Here is a 20417-nt window from a genome sequence, read left to right as displayed (position 1 = left end):
AGTAGTAAAGAAGTAATAAACTAAATCGTCATAATGCTGAAATTTTACTGCATGAATTGTGAAAACGTAGTCAGCGATTTAGGTAACCCAAAGAAAACGAAAATCTGGATGGCGGGACGGGGATTTGAGCCCCGTTCGCCATGAATGTTAGTCAAGAATTTTAACCGTTACGACATCTCGCTTGGTTTGGTCAGTTTTTTAACATGCAAACTTGCGACGGAAACTTGGGTTTGGAACTCTAATTCAGGTTTAGATTGGTTCACTTTCGAAGGAAGGGAGGTCTGGAGCCATTAAAAACTCAGCACTTGCTCAAATGAGCAAGAATGAAAAATGAACTTTGCTGTAACTTATTAAAGGGAAGCATCCAGACATTAACCTGAAATAATTTAGAGAAGCTACGGAAAACCCGTGTCAGGATGGCCGGATGAGCATTGAACCCCACTCCTCCAGTATCCTGGACTGGACGTCACCTCTGCCAATGAGTCTCTGTGGGACTGTTAGATATTTTTAATGGTCAATGAAAACCACCTCAGCTGTATCATCACACATTTATTGTGCTACGACTGGTGTGTGTAAGAATACAGTTGAGATAGCTTTCATCAGTGATTAAAATTAGTGCCAGCTGCGGTGCTCAAAACGATCACAAATTAGATATGAACCATGACACTAGCTTAAACCTCCATTCACTGGTTAGCTGATTGTCGCTTTATAAATACGTTCTTCGCACGTTAATGTGGCGTCTGACATTTATTCACGCTAGAGAAACACTTCATATAGGGGCTCACATTGTCACAACAATGTAAGGCAACTATTTAATAGAAACAACGCATCTGTTACCGAACATAGGGTTTATATCCAGGATTAAAAACCCATTTAAAGCGTTATGCACACATCTAGACTAATATACGGATAATCTGTAACGTAACGTTCACTTAATTGAACAATCATTACTTGAGGGGAAGGTTGACTACGCAGATAATAGCGATAATAATTCGTATGCGCTTGGTGCTTCCCGCTAGCTTTACTGCACATCATAGTGTCAAGTTCCGTTAGCTATCTGTTATGGTGCGAAGATAAACTGCCAGTTTGACAGCAGACAAACACAATAAAGAAAAGAGACGTCTACACCTGTATTATTTTAAGATGAACCGTTGTGCTGAAGTGAAAACTGTCTGTTAATGTCCAACCAGTAATTAATATGAGAAAGCATAGGAAGGTTTCCCCGACACAATTTACAGTGATGTAAACGCTTACTTTCACATTTAACTTACGAAATGATGAGAATAAATCATGCAATAGCGGGAGTTAAAAGGTATTTTAGAAACTGTCGTGTGGTAGTTGCGTTGTTATTCCTCGTATCCATGGATGTCTTACCTTTCCTCCGACCGCGAAGAAAAACAGTGATGACGATATCTATTTTGTATCTAGCACTGTATCCATGCTCTAAAGGAAAAAATACTGTTATTGTCTCCTATTTTTATGCACAATTTTGTTGTTGGTGAAAGTGAATATACTCGTACACACTAAATTAAAATTAATTTCTATTATAAACTCTTGGAAAGACGTGAAAAGGTGAAATCACAAGATGTTTTGTGAGCACTGTGTTCATATCTTCGTCACTGACAACCGCAGAAGTTTTTCACGTGTTGCATATTATCTGGATTTATTATTTCATTTATTTATCTCTTACACTGTAGCCTGTTTCCTGAAAACCGGCTCTATATTATATCCTTACTTAAATTGCTACTCTCAAAAATTCATATTATTTGCTATACATAGGGCACTAATGAAACTACATGTACTATTTCATAGTGGTTGTGTATCAAATCAATATATTTTACTGGCGAATGATTCAGTCTTCGTTTCTCAGTACGATACTCGACATGTAGCGCATATCTTTCCTGGAACAGACCCCTACGTCTACAAAAAGAACATAATAACCTCCCCCTTTACATAACGATTACAAGGTTTACCTTCAGATCTCTTAGATATCACCCAGTACTTTTTCCCAAAAGCGTTGTCGGGATCCACCAACACTGAGCTACAGAATCCGTAACCTTCAGCAACGTGGCTAACTGTATACTACACAGTGTATAAAGCAGGTATCAGATCATATAGTAGTAAACATGTCTGGATTGACAGCGATGGCAATGAAAATAGTTGCGGAGCGACGAAAAGTAGAAGATACATGCAAAACTGATATATCTGTCCGGGAGGAAAGCATCGACGACTAACAACATTTCTCCTCTATTTGTGTGGTAGTAGTAGTAGAAACCCATGCACTCGTCATTTGGAGGCTCCTGTCTGAATCCACTAACAAAACTAATCATATATTCCCCGGCTTCCCCTAGTACATGGTAAACCACGCTCTACGATCCCATGATTGTTACCATGGACCAATTTCAGTCCTAAACGTCGCAAATCTTCGCTAGATCGCAATCGTCTGTGGATGATACACGACTCTTTCCGTTTTCTCTTTCTTTTTTTCTTTTTCTTTTCTGTCCGATTTCATGATGATCGAGTCTGCATCTACAAGTGTTCTCATGTTCTGATTTCTTACCCATCATCAGTTCTTAGTTGCCATTCCAAGGTATCAATCAGAAAGTAGCTTAGTTTAAGTGTTGTCTCATGGTTGTTGTAAACTGCGTCTGACTTGAATATGTACAACTAGTCAGGAATCAAGCGCAGTATCAATAGAAGCTGCCAGTGGTCGTCAAACTGCGACCTGTTTAAGATTTGCTAGATTTTAGTTGGCGTTGGTGAATTCGGCCTTGAGCTCAGTGGCCGCTTACATTAGGGACAAAGGGTAAGTTTCGCGGCTACTTAGGGCTTAGAGGATGAGAGAGGGGGAGTGTTTCATTTTTTGTCTTACAGTACTGACAACTCACGGTGACTCGTACCGATCAGCTGCTATACTGTAAGTTTCAGACGGAAGTAACATGGATTCAAGAATACGCATTGTAGATACAGTCGTCTTCTAATGCGGTACATATTTGTAACAGGGAATATGAAATTAAATTAAGACTGTTGAAATACAACGCAATGAGTAGAAGAAAATTGGCAATCAGAACATTTAGGAAACATCTGTGATCGTGCCTCATATTGCGTAACGTATTTACTGTAAATAATCAATTAGAGATTCACTCACACAGACAACACAGCACTTTGTCAGCAAATTGCGTTGTTATAACTTTGGTTAAGCTGTGAGTGGTAGCAATCTGAGACAGAGAACAGTCGACAAGAAGTGTTTAGAAGAGTGCATACATTTAATGATCAGTAGTTGGGGCTCAGCGGCCGGCTTATTGCGCCCTTGCTGTAACTACACCATTCGGGGCTCATAACATACTAAATTATGTAACCTACTAATCAGTAATAAGATCGACACATATGCGACATAAGCTGTCGCCCCACAATGTCAATATTGGCTCTGGAGAAAAATCGTTTGGCGACCGGTGTCATAGACATTGTAACCAACGTTCGATTCGGAGCGAATTTACTGCTTCCTTTTACAAGTTTAGTCCTTGCTCCCTGTGACACAAAACTGAAAGTAGAACGTTACGAGAAAAGGAAACTATTGCATGTTGCCTGTCGGCGCTCGTCTTGGATTCTTCGACCGTTGGTCGTTTAGTGCTTCTTCTGATATTTCGCCGTTATAAGAGGCTAGCATCATCAAACATCCACCCTCCGTTGCTGATGGCAGGCTTTGAAAACGCTAGCCGCATCAGACAAAACATCAGACAAAAGCACGGTCGAAGATCCCAAGACGAGTACCAACAGGCAACACGTCAAGAAGTGGTCGAGAAAGGCTCAACAGTTTTATAAAGATATACATGGACTATGTCTTGCAGAACAGTAAAATACAATATTATTGTGAACGAACTGAAGCCTCCAAGAGTTTCTTAGATGCCGTTTCAAACAGTATGACCAGAAATTTTGAGGTTCATTACAAGCGCTGGTAACTAATTGTGCCGCTAAAAATTAGCTATCTTCGTTAATAGTGCCGTCCTTTATTTGCCTTTTCTTTTTCACGTAATTACTAATAACTCCCAAGATAGCGCCAGCGAAAATCAACAGAGATAGATGAATGTGTGTATTCATTGGAAGCATGGGGAAGTGTAATTTCCTTACGAAGGCAGTAGCTTACGAGACGCTCTACAAAACTCATCGCTGGTTTGCTTAGTCAGCGCGGAAGAGGGCGACATAAGTGCTCTGGCAGACGCTACGATAAAGTCTCGTCTAGTAGTAGTTCCCAAGATGGGAGTAATTGCCTCGGGTTGGGATAAAACTAAATTTGCTCAGGAGTAGAAATAAGAAAATACTTCGAATATGGTTTTGTCGCGATTTTAAATTAGTTGTGAAATATTTCTATTATCGTTATGTAGCCGAACTCTCATATTAAATATACCCTACTGAGTGATTCAACACTCACTGCTGGATACAGGCCTCCTAAATGCTTTCCCTTACATTATGGTCTTCATCGATAAGCATCGATGCTGCTCCTGTCAATTTCCTGCTGTCATCTGCCCGTGTTTCATTAGGTCGTCATATCTGCCTTTTCTCATTTCCTGAAAACCACCGTGGAATTTTCTTTGTTACATTTACCACCTATTCTCCTGGTTCGTGTCCTTGCATTTCATTTTCAATGATAACTGAACCCTTTGCTTCGATGAGTTCGCCGACCCATCTTTGTTTTGTTTTCTTTACTTTTCTCGTTTCTCTTAACAAATTTCATCAGGTACATCTGCATTTATTACGGAAAAACCTTTTGTTGTAGTTGTTTGACTTTAAAATTCCACGTGCCCTTGCTCTTACAACGTCAGGCAATGTCTAACGTTCTGTTTATTTCTTTCGCTATGAATCCAGTCAGCACTTGTCATCCAGTATATAAAAATGAACAACTGTTTCTTCGTCTTCTATATGTTCCTATAACATTCATCCAATTATGGCGAAACTTCAGTGAGTTGTACTCGCGTCCGCAAAGGTTACTGTGGATCTGAGAACCACGTAGCACCCAAAGGGGTGGTGTGAAAGGGGGATGACACTGAAGCTAAACTCAGGAAGGTCTGGAGAAGTTTAGCCAAATTTTGTATATACGTGACACATTATTTATACCAAAATATTGTGGGAGTAATATATCCCCAGCGCCCATAGGGCTGATGGTGGGGGTTGAGAAGGTGTGACATGTAAAATCATTCGATAATGACCGATATTAGTGTCAAGTGCATAGTCTTCCGTGCCGCTAGACTCATTGGTGACAGTCAGTATGACGTTTCACCTCTAAGAGTTGGGGCAGGGGGGAGGGGGAGTGGTGCATGGACAGTGACACTTTAGCATATCCCTATAATACCTGATGATATTTCTGCCAAAATCGTATCGCTTGTTGTCCGGAAAAAATTACTGTGACCGGAAGACACCCCTAGCACTCTTATGACTGAGGAACGCCTGGATTATTTCGACCACATTTGGTATTTATGTGTACAAAAATGCTGTGGGAGTAAGCTAAGGCAGTTAGCGCAAGGGCTGGGGATGAGGATGTGTGATGTCTCAGAACGCTCTGTAATTAGTTCACTTGGAATACTTTACAAGTATGAAACGCAGTCTGTCTCTCATTTGCGTTGTTGAACATGACGTGTTTCGGGGCCAAAGATCATGCCACGTGGCTCCGGACCACAGATTCTAAAGTGGCGGACGAAAATACATTCTGACATTCGCGACGGCACCGCGGTGGATCCTAGCAAGCCTAGATTTACTTCTGGAGCAGGTCGAGCAGATACCACAACACACACACACACACACACACACACACACACACACAAATATTACATCATTTTACTAAACCTTGAACAATATAAGATACTTAATCTGGAAACAATCCGTTCCCATAGGAATGTCACCTACGTATTTGCTACTGTCGCTGCACTCGATAACTTATCACTTGACACAATACTGAACGATGGTCTCTTCTCAGTGTTCAATTGACAATAAATTTGGATACAGATCTGACTTATAATGCAACTCGCGCTGCTGGATCCGAAGTAGGACAATGCTGTCGTCTTAGGCGGTGATGAGAGAGTGGATCTGAGCGGCACTATGCTCTCATAATGCAGCAGCAGCGTATGAACTTCTTGAGGGCGCATCTTCGCCGATGTCTGTCATTCGTTGCTGCGTCAGGCAGCGACTGTCTGCACTTGCGGTTCCGTTGTGAGGTACCAACTCTCACATGGGACCTCGTTCTTCAGACGACACCACAGATACATTTAACGTCCTCTCTAGAGTAGCATAGTGTAAAATAACAGAGAATCAGACAGTCGCCAGCGACAGTCTTTTTCGTCGAAACGACAAATTAGAAGTTTCCTGAGAATTCCGATGAAAGTGGAAGGCGAAATTCTCTAGAGGTATGGATAAAGTGTGTGTACAAATTGTTGTGCACTACTTCGTACACAGCTGTAAGGAGAGGTGGGATACAGAGTGGTGCATCAGCTGTCGTTGTAGGAATGCTGGGGGCAGTAGATATGATTAGCAGAAATGCAGTAAGCAGAAGCTTCCTCCAGGCGTTGCGAAGAAACTTTACAAAAGAACAAACAGCAATAAAGTTCAGGTATTACAAAACTGAGGAGCGTTGTGCAGTGTGAGGTTCCCGTTGCTAAAGCGCGTGTGAGCTGTCGAAGGCTTACTTAGACTGGGCCATGTAGTTGCCGTCGACCACCCTACGAGGTGCATTCAAGTTCTAAGGCCTCTGATTTTTTTCCTAATTAACTACTCACCCGAAATCGATGAAACTGGCGTTACTTCGCGACGTAATCGCCCTGCAGACGTACACATTTTACACAACGCTGACGCCATGATTCCATGGCAGCGGCGAAGGCTTCTTTAGGAGTCTGTTTTGACCACTGGAAAATCGCTGAGGCAATAGCAGCACGGCTGGTGAATGTGCGGCCACGGAGAGTGTCTTTCATTGTTGGAAGAAGCCAAAAGTCACTAGGAGCCAGGTCAGGTGAGTAGGCAGCATGAGGAATCACTTCAAAGTTGTTATCACGAAGAAACAGTTGCGTAACGTTAGCTCGATGTATGGGTGCGTCGTCTTGGTGAAACAGCACACGCGCAGCCCTTCCCGGACGTTTTTGTTGCAGTGCAGGAAGGAATTTGTTCTTCAAAACATTTTCGTAGGATGCACCTGTTACCGTAGTGCCCTTTGGAACACAATGGGTAAGGATTACGCCCTCTCTGTCCCAGAACATGGACACCATCATTTTTTCAGCACTGGCGGTTACCTGAAATTTTTTTGGTGGCGGTGAATCTGTGTGCTTCCATTGAGCTGACTGGCGCTTTGTTTCTGGATTGAAAAATGGCATCCACGTCTCATCCATTGTCACAACCGACGAAAAGGAAGTCCCATTCATGCTGTCGTTGCGCGTCAACATTGTTTGGCAACATGACACACGGGCAGCCATGTGGCTGTCCGTCAGCATTCGTGGCACCCACCTGGATGACACTTTTCGCATTTTCAGGTCGTCATGCAGGATTGTGTGCACAGAACCCCCAGAAATGCCAACTCTGGAAGCGATCTGTTCAACAGTCATTCGGCGATCCCCCAAAACAATTCTCTCCACTTTCTCGATCGTGTCGTCAGACCGGCTTGTGCGAGCCCGAGGTTGTTTCGGTTTGTTGTCACATGATGTTCTGCCTTCATTAAACTGTCGCACCCACGAACGCACTTTCGACACATCCATAACTCCATCACCACATGTCTCCTTCAACTGTCAATGAATTTCAATTGGTTTCACACCACGCAAATTCAGTAAACGAATGATTGCACGCTGTTCAAGTAAGGAAAACGTCGCCATTTTAAGTATTTAAAACAGTTCTCATTCTCGCCGCTGGCGGTAAAATTCCATCTGCCGTACGGTGCTGCCATCTCTGGGACGTATTGACAATGAACGCGGCCTCATTTTAAAACAATGCGTATGTTTCTATCTCTTTCCAGCCCGGAGAAAAAAAATCGGAGGCCTTAGAACTTGAATGCACCTCGTATATCGTGGCGGCAAAGTGTGCTTGTATTCGGAGCCACTGACGGCCTGGCTCAAGAGGCGCACATCATTGGATCCGCCGGGTCCCCGCGCGACCGCTGTCGGCATCTGTCGGAAACATGCGTTTCCGTTGCCAACTGTGATACGCCGGTGGGGGTGGTAGCGATTTATGATACCAGCGAAATATTTATGAAATATGTTAAATTTACGTGAAATACAGGTATGTGTGTGAAATGAATGATATACACAAACGCAGGCGAAGCCGCGGACAGAATTGTATTAGCAACTATTATCCTTATAAGGAAAATCGAAAAGGAAATTACTAGGAGCACTGCAGTAGAGCGCTACACACAAAATTCCGAGCCATTGTTCCAAAATGGATGAAGAAACTTACTACTTCCTGCAACATACATTTAGTGTAAAGATCACGATACTAAAATATCTGAGAAATCGGGGTTCACACATAGGGGTGCTATTGTCTTCCTTTCCGCATGCATTCGCAGATTGAACAGAAGAAGGAGGGGAAATGGGGAGAGGGGATTTTCTGCTACCATTCTTTTCATCTTGCAGGACGAGTGAGTCTTTAGTCAGATCACTCTATAACACCTCGTCCTACGTGACTGGTCTGATGCGAACACGGCACCACGCGAATAGGCGAGCGATTAAACGAAGCAGTGCGATGCGTTTAATCTGTCCTATGTGCGATGCACGGGCCAGTGGCCCGGCGGCTGTTTCCAATACATAAGAAGCATGGGCTTTCCGACATTTTCGCTATAAAAAAATACTTTACGTTATGGAAGAAAAACTATATCAATTTCTGGACTTAGTTTCTCATTAGAGTTTCTCCTTTTCCTTAAAAAATTAAAAACCATTTATTTCGGTTTCGCACGTTTTCTTCAGTATGTAATACTTCTCATTCGTTTCTGAGGAAACTGGTTCGCGCACAGTATCGATTTTTTCCGCATTTGATTGTTTCACATCACAGCTTGATGATGAAGTCTGTATTTTTCGATATTGGTCATAGTTATTGTAATGTACAATTTCTGAGTAGACTACTGCATAAAATTTCAAGGGTTTAGTTTAAAAAATTTGGTGCTCGCTGCTTTACTTTTGTTTCATTTTAGGTAATACACTAGTGTGAACAAAATGTAGCTAACATATCGAAATTTTTTAAAAGCTGACAGAGGTCTACGTCACTGTTGTCTTCTTCATAATGTCGCAGGATTTTAATCTTCCTACCTAATTCGAGAAATGCATGTAGCCTATCTTTCAACTGTTGGTTTTATCGAGCCTGAGGGGATACTATACTTTCACGTTGCTTCTGTTGATGGAACAATCACCAGCATGGCCTTGTCTGGCTGTTCAGCGTCGTAAACATGAATTTAAGTCTCATCTCTGACGTCAACAAATAACAATGGCGCCAGTCACAGTCTCACAACTGACATCGACAGTAGCGCTTTCAAACATAATTTCTGTGTCTCTCAGATCCAATTTTCTTGACGAACGTCCCCGTCTGTTTTTTGCGGTTTTAAAATATGTTTTAAAAATAGCACGAATTAAACTATTGCCAACTGGCTGTATATAGTTCGTCAGAAACAACCTGAAGAGCTTGTAAGGATGTTGCAAGATAGGTTACGCTGAGAAATAACTGCAAAGCAAAAAATTAGACACCGCTCTACCTTTATTTCGATCCCATGCCAATTTATGTGTACCTCTCTTGTTCGATTTGAGGAAAGGAAACGAAGAACCCGCTTGGTGACATTGTCTCTGGCGGGTCGCTTGAATCTGCGCGCGCGACGAAAAATTGTTCAAATGGCCTTGAGCACTATGGGACTTAACATCTGAGGTCATCAGTCCCCTAGAACTTAGAACTACTTAAACCAAACTAACTTAAGGATATCACACACATCCATGCCCGAGGCAAGATTCGAACCTGTGACCTTAGCGATCGCACGGTTCCAGACTGAAGCGCCTAGAACCGTTCGGCCACACCGGCCGGCAACAAAGACTACCTCAGTATTTACGAAAGATACAGATTATACAAAAAACAATGTCGTTATTTGTTATCGTTGCACATATCGTATTACATATATATATAAAAAAAGAAAATTTTTGACCTACTTTTTTTAAGCTCACTGCACCGAGCAAGATGGCACAGCGGTTAGCACACTGGACTCGCATTCGGGAGGACGACGGTTCAAACTCGCGTCAGCCATCCTGAGTTAAGTTTTCCGTGATTTCCCTAAATCGCTTCAGGCAAATGGCGGGATCATTCCTTTGAAAGTGCACGGCCGACTTCCTTCCCTATATTCTTCCCTAACCTGATGGGACCGATGACATCGCTTTTTGGTCCCCTTCCATAGATCAACCAACCAACTAACCAATATCCATTGCAGGTACTTAGCCACGGACAGAATTTCGAAACGGCTATTCCACAATCCTTGTGGAAAGGATATGCCTGAGACAAGGAAGATGTCTTTACAAAATAACACATTGTTTTTGTTTCAAACGGGAATTCCCCAACTGTCTTGGAAGTATTGACAGGAAACACGGTCGCATTAAAAACCTAGTAAATCTGGTCCCAAGTAAAACTGCAACCAATCCTTGTTTTCAGTTGGATTGTTATCTGGCACTAGTGCCAACTATAGGTCTGTTATGGTGAATGTTGGCTCTTACGGCAAATACAACGATGCAGTTGTTGATGCACCTTCAAAATGGTTCAAATGGCTCTGAGCACTATGCGACTTAACTTCTGAGGTCATCAGTCGCCTAGAACTTAGAACTAATTAAACCTAACTAACCTAAGGACATCACACACATCCATGCCCGAGGCAGGATTCGAACCTGCGACCGTAGCGGTCGCTCGGCTCCAGACTGTAGCGCCTACAACCGCACGGCCACTCCGGCCGGCGATGCACCTTCCAACATGCAATGGAAATGGGAAGACTAATAATACCTAAAGAAGAATTTTTGCGAGGATCAGCTGTCAAGTGTCCATATGTTTTACTAGGGGATGTAGCAACATTTGGTATTAAGGAATATTTAATGTGAAGGAAGGGTAACAATTGTAGGTTTAGCTAAAGGCATCTCCGTCGCGAATAGCGATAGAATGTTCTTTTGGTTGTATAACATCTACATTTAGATTTTTGGATAAAACTATAGAAACTAGTGTCGCAAATGTGCTACCTATTGTGAAAGATGTAACTTCATTACATAGCGTCATACGTGATCCATACGAAAGACAGCACAAGACAATTTACAAAGGAGATATAAACTTCCATCAGGAGCAGACGTGCAAGTGAGGAAAAATTTGAGATTGCATTTTGAACAAAATGGTACACAAAGACTGTAAAATGTTCTGATTTATAATTGTGTTACGTGTACTTACTTGCAGAACAAATTATTTCGGGAACATCCATTCACAGTACAATATTAAAAAGTTGTTATAACTTTTATTCCCGTTGACCCATAGAACGGAACGTTCTTGAACAGAACTGATCAAAATTTCAGGTATTGTAAGTTGAAGCACTAACATCCACTTCCCACGAAATCATCAAACTAACGGATAGCGTCTGCTTCGCCACACGGCGCGTCGCACGCTGTCCCGCGCGTTTGCATTCACGTAGCACAGTTGTTTGGTATCTTCGCACGGTTGCAACTGTTCGCTCAAGTAAGATGACGGCCTCTGCTACGGAAACTGGGTCTCCGTCGCTCTCGAGTGCCAAGCATAATTTATTGGTGGTTATCTCTCCGGAACAAGAGTATTACGCGTATTTCTCGAAGTAAGTGGTAAATTACTACGCTTTACGTCGAGTTTAGAACGGGGCTCTTTATTTGCAGGTGCCTCGGTGTTACGGTTTTGCCGGATCGCAGCGGGTTTACTGAGCAGTAACTGTAGCGAGAGTAGGCTCAGCGAGGAGTTATTAGGTACTCATCTCCGCTCATGCGTGGCAGCTGGGAAAATTACGAGCCCCGAGTAAATAACGGGCCCTCCTCGGCGCGCGATCACCAATTACAATTAGCCGACGGAACTGGGAAGCGATCGAGCGAGCGAGCGAGCGAGCGAACGGGGGGGATCGGCCGCTACTTGTGCAGCCGGCGCCGTTTCGCAAGAGCTGCGGCGCGGCCGGCTGGGGGCCGGCGCAAATCGGCGGAAAGGCGTTTGCGAAACAAAGCCGGCGGAGCGGCGAGATGCGATGCGATGCGATGGTGGCCCGCGCGCATGCGCCTGAGCCGCCGCCGTGTTCCGGGATGAGCGGCTGTCGGCGGCGGGAGCGGCCGGCCATCCATCACGGCGCGAGCAGCAGCGGCGGGCTCCGATAGCCGCGCTCCCAGTGCTGCCGTGATGGATGGGTGCGCCACGCGGGGGCAGTGTGTGTGTGTGTGTGTGTGTGTGTGTGTGTGTGTGTGTGTGTGTGTGTGGGAGTAGAGGGGCACGGAGGGAGAGAAGCGGCGGAGGAGCACCACCTCCGTACACTGTACCCACTGGCCGTGCACTGTTGGGCAGACTTAGGCGGTGACGGAAACAATAAATGCTTTACGTTATCAGAGGATACGTTGCATGTATACGCTGAATGCATCTTGTCTGAACCACCTTTCGATCTGCACTCAGGCTCCGAGCCACAGTGAAGCATTTACACACTAATACTAATATATTAAAGACTTTTAGTGTAGGATGGTCTCTATGCAACTGAATAAAGATCACTCGAACCAGCTGCTCTGCACTGTGGCATCATTCAAGGCCCTGTTGCATTTAACAAAAATCCTGAAGCGTTTATTTTCGCTAGTTCCATAATATTTCCCTCAAAGAAGTGACATATATGTGCATTCGTTCATATTTTCCGTAGCTTTCAGATTTCCTTATGCACGTACGAGTGATTGAATTTTATCTCCACTCACGTCTACTGCCCAATGTTACACAGACAAGACATTCACTGTCGTTCATTCCCTCTTCTAACTTCAGTTTTTTTTTAGTTGCCAGTTATAAGAAGTGCCAACGGCCTTGCCGCAGTGGCAACACCGGTTCCCATCAGATCACCGAAGTTAAGCGCTGGTGGACTGGGCTACCTCTCGGATGGGTGACCATCCGGTCTACCGAGCGCTGTTGGCAAGTGGGGTGCACTCAGCCCTTGTGAGGAAAACTGAGGAACTACTTGATTGAGAACTAGCGGCCCCGGTCTCGTAAACTGACGTACGGCCGGGAGAGCGATGTGCTGCCCCTCCAAATCCGCAACCAGTGACGCCTGTGGTCTGAGGATGACACGGCGGCCGGTCGGTACCGTTGGTCCTTCATGGCCTGTCTGGGCGGAGTTTAGTTTAATTCAACATTTTTCATTTCATGCGATATGTCCTAAATACGTGGTCTCCTCTTCATAACTGTGTTCAGTGGTTGTCGGTCTCTGTCGAAACACTTTTACGTGTTCGCCGTACACGCCAATCTACTCTAGGTGGGCAAAAGTATCGCAACGCGAAAAAAGGAGGACATTGTCCTGCCTAATACTGTGTAGGAAACCTGCTGGCCTTCAAACTAAAGTGCAGTCGTCTACAATGGATAAATACAGTTCCTACATGGTTTTAATGGCTTGCACCACTCTTCCTGCAAAATAATGGCAAATGCAGGTAACGATGATGGGGGTAGACAGCGATCACGCACCCTCCGACCAGAAAGGCTCAATAAAACTGCGGTGGCCAGGGGAGAAGCGGCACTTCATCCTTGTGGCCACAAAGCCAGCCTTGGACGATGTGAACAGCGGTCCTGTTGTCTCGAAGCACAGCATCACCATTGGGGAACAAACTTTGTACCACAGGATGGACCTCATAACAAAATAGTCGCACGATTCGTGCCAGTAATGCGGTGTTGCACAGTAACTATGAGGCCAATGGATTACGATGATATGGCTGCCAAAATCATCTCCGAATCCCCATCATATTTCACTGTAGGGACGTAAACTCGGCCAGAATTTGGAAAAAGGGTGTAATAACAAATGATTTTTCTTCCATTGCTCCATATTCCATGTTTTGTGGTTTTGACGCCACACTTTTCTCTTACGGGCATTTACGTCACTGATCAGTAGCTTTGGAATTCCAGCTCGTCCTGCAATTCTCAGCTTAAGCGGCTCCCTTTGTTCCTTTTTCGGCGCTGATGGGGTTCGCGAGTGCCGACATTCAGTTCTGCAGAGACTTTTGCAGCTCTCGTCCTCGTCGTCAAAATTCTCTTCAATGACCGTCTGTTACTATCTCTCAACAGACACATAGTGACTTAGCGGATGATGTTTTTCGGATTTCTCTGTATGCGGTTGTATCTTCGACACGGTGCCTCTTGAAAGACCAAACACTTCGGCTACGTTGATTAACGAGGCACGCTCCACACGAGCACCAACAATTTGTACAGGTTCGGATTCACTTAGCTACGGCATAAGGCACTCACAACTACACAGATCACTGTCATCACCACGGCTACTGACACTTGCAACAAGCTGAGGAGACTGCAGAGGTGTCGCTGGAGGTGAAATACAACAGCGCAACCTGCAGGCCTGGCTAGCATCCGCATTTATGTTGAAGCATGCATTTCTCGCGGTGTTTGAATATTTTTGGCCAGTGCCTGTAAGTTACAAACAGTTTAGACCTAGGCCGCGCGGAATTAGCCGAGCGGTCTACGGCGCTACAGTCATGGACTGTGCGGCTGGTACCGGCGGAGGTTCGAGTCCTCCCTCGGGCATGGGTGTGTGTGTTTGTCCTTAGGATAATTTAGGTTAAGTAGTGTGTAAGCTTAGGGACTGATGACCTTAGCAGTTAAGTCCCATAAGATTTCACACATTTTGGAGTTTCGACCTAGGCACCTTTTGTTCAGTAAAAAAAATGGTTCAAATGGCTCTGAGCACTATGGGACTTAACTTCTGTGGTCATCAGTCCCCTAGAACTTAGAACTACTTAAACCTAACTAACCGAAGGACATCACACACATCCATGCCCCAGGCAGGATTCGAACCTGCGACCGTAGCAGTCCCGCGGTTCCGGACTGCGCGCCTAGAACCACTAGACCACCGCGGCCGGCTTTTGTTCAGTATATGCGTCATTATTTACTGTGTGTGTTGATGTTATACACACGCTCTTTCGGTGCTGCTGATCACGTTGTTGTTTTGCCTGAAACACTTAAAATAAATTTCAGCAGACGACACCAACGGCACACACACTATTGCACCAAATTACATGGTTTGGTGTAATGCGGTGTTGCTATGTGTTGGATGCGTTTTATGATTTCTATCCTCAAAGGTTGTACGTATGTTTGGGGGGGGGGGGGGAGAGAGTTGGCGGGGGCGGGGTGACCCTTTGGCAAAGTTCAGTTGTGAATTGTTGTTGCTTGCTCTGCTATGATGCTGCTCAAGATGCGTCATACCTCAAGATACTAACGCATAGGAACCGTATCTCTCTCGAAAATATCGGTTCAGGATCACCCAATTATGTAATACGTACACCTTTAGCATTTCAAGGTAATTGATAGCATTAACTATACTCTTTTCAAAAAATAAAAATCCAGTTCTACCATCTGAAATGAGATAAGAACATAAATATTACTGTAGAAACCTAGAAAGTAAATGTATGGTAAATACTGGAAACCTTACGGTACATGTTCGAAGAATACATGATTACCTCTAGACCGGCCAGAATGATATTCTGCCGGCCGCGGTGGTCTAGCGGTTCTAGGCGCTCAGTCCGGAGCCGCGCGACTGCTACGGTCGCAGGTTCGAATCCTGCCTCCGTCGTGGATGTGTGTGATATCCTTAGGTTAGTTAGGTTTAAGTAGTTCTAAGTTCTAGGGGACTGATGACCACAGATGTTAAGTCCCATAGTGCTCAGAGCCATTTGAACCATTTGAATGATATTCTGTTTAGAGACAGAATAAACAAAAGCAAAATTTTTTACTTTGGTACTTCAGACTGGTGATAGGTCGTAATGATTTTATGAAAGCGAGGCGCCTTACTGCCGCTCTTTCTCGGACCTTCATGCAATGTGACTATTAGTTTCCGCTCTATACCGATAGTTGGTACGACTAGTTACGCGGCGTTCAGCTGTCTCTCCATTAAGTATTAGCAGGCTATCTGGTCCCGGGTTCAACCGCGATCACACACCGCCACACCGGTAGCAAATCACATTCGCGATAACGTGATCGTTCTGCCGAACTCTGCGGAGCATTCCATGGCCGAACAACAATGTGATTCCCCGGGGAGCGGCGACAGTGGCGGGACACGGGCGTTTGGGCTACGGTCGGAACTGCGGCACGGCACTTGGCATATAGTTGGTGGGGCTGCACATTAATCTGCATGCCAGGTGGCTAATGGAAAGCAATTACGGCGCGCGGGCGCAGGCATCGGCAGCGGCAGCCGACGGCGACCTAATCCCATCAAGGAGCGGCCCACAGCCACTGCCGCTGCCACTGCGCGCAGTTAATAATAGCGGCCGGCGGGCCGTCGCGTCCTCGGCGGAGCGGAGCGGCGCAGCGCCTGCTGCAAAATTCACGCCGCCCTGGCCCGGCGCTAATTAAATGTGCCGACACTCGGTGGTCACCTCGGGCCAGTCGCACGGTGGACACGGCCTCGCACAACTTGCTCCGGCTCCACCTCACGCCTCTGCAGGTAGACGGCTTTTGGAAGAGGTTTACGTCGCCAATGTTTGGGCGGCTCCGAGAGCAGCGTAAATGGCCTACAGTTTCCGACAGCTAGGATTTCCGCCAATATCCTACATTCAGTACCAGATTTCTCTGCACTCTCTAATGGACACAGCCGATTAGTTGAAGTTTCTCATAATGAGAAGTGAGAAGGAGCGATCTGTGCGCACTTTAAAAAAAAAATCAAAACGTCTACGGTCCCGGGTTCGATCCCCGCCACTGCCTAAATTTTGATAAATAGTCAGCATTGGCGGCCGAAGACTTCCGTCATAAGAAGTCAGCCTCATTCTGCCAACGGCCTTGTCAAAGAGGGCGGAGGAGCGGGTAGAGGTTCAGGGCACTCTATTGTCCTAGGGGCGGGAAATTGCCCCTAAAGGCGGAAGAATCAGCAATGATCAACGACATGAGGATGCAGAAGGCAATGGAAACCACTGCATTAAAGACACGTAACGTGTATCCACAGGACATGTGGCCTGTATTTGAAGAAGTGTCATGATGATCTCTCCATTGGCAAAAGATTCCGGAATAGTCCCCCATTCGGATCTCCGGGAGGGGACTGCTAAGGGGGAGGTTACCATGAGAAAAAGATTGAATAATCAACGAAAGGATAACGTTCTACGAGTCGGGGCGTGGAATGTCAGAAGCTTGAACGTGATAGGGAAACTAGAAAATCTGAAAAGGGAAATGCAAAGACTCAATCTAGATATAGTAGGGGTCAGTGAAGTGAAGTGGAAGGAAGACAAGGATTTCTGGTCAGATGAGTAACGGGTAATATCAACAGCAGCAGAAAATGGTATAACAGGTGTAGGATTCGTTATGAATAGGAAGATAGGGCAGAGGGTGTGTTACTGTGAACAGTTCAGTGACCGGGTTGTTTTAATCATAATCGACAGCAGATCAACACCGACAACGATAGTTCAGGTATACATGCCGACGTCGCAAGCTGAAGATGAACAGATAGAGAAAGTGTATGAGGATATTGAAAGGGTAATGCAGTATGTAAAGGGGGACGAAAATCTAATAGTCATGGGCGACTGGAATACAGTTGTAGGGGAAGGAGTAGAAGAAAAGGTTACAGGAGAATATGGGCTTGGGACAAGGAATGAAAGAGGAGAAAGACTAATTGAGTTCTGTAACAAGTTTCAGCTAGTAATAGCGAATACCCTGTTCAAGAATCACAAGAGGAGGAGGTATACTTGGAAAAGGCCGGGAGATACGGGAAGATATCAATTAGATTACATCATCGTCAGACAGAGATTCCGAAATCAGATACTGGACTGTAAGGTGTACCCAGGAGCAGATATAGACTCAGATCACAATATAGTAGTGATGAAGAGTAGGCTGAAGTTCAAGACATTAGTCAGGAAGAATCAATACGCAAAGAAGTGGGATACGGAAGTACTAAAGAATGACGAGATACGTTTGATGTTCTCTAACGCTATAGATACAGCAATAAGGAATAGCGCAGTAGGCAGTGCAGTTGAAGAGGAATGGACATCTCTGAAAAGGGCCATCACAGAAGTTAGTTAGCAAAACATAGGTACAAAGAAGGTAGCTGCGAAGAAACCATGGGTAACAGAAGAAATACTTCAGTTGATTGATGAAAGGAGGAAGTACAAACATATACCGGGAAAATCAGGAATACAGAAATACAAGTCGCTGCGGAATGAAATAAACAGGAAGTGCAGGGAAGCTAAGACGAAATGGCTGCAGGAAAAATGTGAAGACATCGAAAAAGATATGATTGTCGGAAGGACAGACTCAGCATACAGGAAAGTCAAAACAACCTTTGGTGACATTAAAAGCAACGGTGGTAACATTAAGAGTGCAACGGGAAGTCCACTGTTAAATGCAGAGGAGAGAGCAGATAGGTGGAAAGAATACATTGAAAGCCTCTATGAGGGTGAAGATTTGTCTGATGTGATAGAAGAAGAAACAGGAGTCGATTTAGAAGAGATAGGGGATCCAGTATTAGAATCGGAATTTAAAAGAGCTTTGGAGGACTTACGGTCAAATAAGGCAGAAGGGATAGATAACATTCCATCAGAATTTCTAAAATCATTGGGGGAAGTGGCAACAAAACGACTATTCACGTTGGTGTGTAGAATATATGAGTCTGGCGACATACCATCTGACTTTCGGAAAAGCATCATCCAGACAATTCCGAAGACGGAAAGAGCTGACAAGTGCGAGAATTATCGCACAATCAGCTTAACAGCTCATACATCGAAGCTGCTTACAAGAATAATATACAGAAGAATGGAAAAGAAAATTGAAAATGCGCTATGTGACGATCAGTTTAGCTTTAGGAAAAGTAAAGGGACGAGAGAGGCAATTGTGACGTTACGGCTAATAATGGAAGCAAGGCTAATGAAAAATCAAGACACTTTCATAGGATTTGTCGACCTGGAAAAAGCGTTCGACAATATAAAATGGTGCAAGCTGTTCGAGATTCTGGAAAAAGTAGGGGTAAGCTATAGGGAGAGACGGGTCATATACAATATGTACAACAACCAAGAGGGAATAATAAGAGTGGACGATCAAGAACGAAGTGCTCGTATTAAGAAGGATGTAAGACAAGGCTGTAGCCTTTCGCCCCTACTCTTCAATCTGTACATCGAGGAAGCAATGATGGAAATAAAAGAAAGGTTCAGGAGTGGAATTAAAATACAAGGTGAAAGGATATCAATGATACGATTCGCTGATGACATTGCTATCCTGAGTGAAAGTGAAGAAGAATTAAATGATCTGCTGAAAGAAATGAACAGTCTAATGAGTACACAGTATGGTTTGAGAGTAAATCGGAGAAAGACGAAGGTAATGAGAAGTAGTAGAAATGAGAACAGCGAGAAACTTAACATCAGGATTGATGGTCATGAAGTTAAGGAATTCTACTACCTAGGCAGCAAAATAACCAATGATGGACGGAGCAAGGAGGACATCAAAAGCAGACTCGCTATGGCAAAAAAGGCATTTCTAGCCAAGAGAAGTCTACTAATATCAAATACCGGCCTTAATTTGAGGAAGAAATACGTCTGGAGTACAGCATTGTATGGCAGTGAAACATGGACTGTGGGAAAACTGGAACAGAAGAGAATCGAAGCATTTGAGATGTGGTGCTATAGACGAATATTGAAAATTAGGTGGACTGATAAGGTAAGGAATGAGGAGGTTCTACGCAGAATCGGAGAGGAAAGGAATATGTGGAAAACACTGATAAGGAGAAGGGACAGGATGATAAGACATCTGCTAAGACATGAAGGAATGACTTCCATGGTACTAGAGGGAGCTGTAGAGGGCAAAAACTATAGAGGAAGACTGAGATTGGAATACGTCAAGCAAATAATTGAGGACGTAGGTTGCAAGTGCTACTCTGAGATGAAGAGGTTAGCACAGGAAAGGAATTCGTGGCGGGCCGCATATCAAACCAGTCAGTAGACTGACGCAAAAAAAAACAAGGTCACGTTCAAAACTATTTTTAGTGGCCGGTTTCGTCAAGTACAACAGTCGTCTTCAGATCTTAAAAATCTATTCTGGTTGTGTATCATGTTCTGTCAGAGACTGCAAAGGACTTGGAAGAGCAGTTGAACGGAATGGACAGTGTCTTGAAAGGAGGATATAAGACGAACATCAACAAAAGCAAAATGAGGATAATGGAATGTAGTCGAGTTAACTTGGGTGATGCTGAGGGAACTAGATTAGGAAATGAGACACTTAAAGTAGTA

At 44.4% G+C, this 20417-nt stretch overlaps 1 pseudogene; it reads left to right on the top strand.

Annotated features, from left to right (window-relative positions):
* Nucleotides 1-13019: 13019 nt before the first annotated feature.
* Nucleotides 13020-13137, top strand: LOC124796829 (annotated as a pseudogene).
* The last annotated feature ends 7280 nt before the right edge of the window (nt 13138-20417 follow it).

Source organism: Schistocerca piceifrons, chromosome 4 (genome assembly GCF_021461385.2).
Source record: "Schistocerca piceifrons isolate TAMUIC-IGC-003096 chromosome 4, iqSchPice1.1, whole genome shotgun sequence".
In the NCBI taxonomy this organism is placed as follows: domain Eukaryota; kingdom Metazoa; phylum Arthropoda; class Insecta; order Orthoptera; family Acrididae; genus Schistocerca; species Schistocerca piceifrons.
The sequence above is the reverse complement of the archived record's forward strand: the minus strand, read 5'-3'. Positions and strand labels throughout refer to the sequence as shown.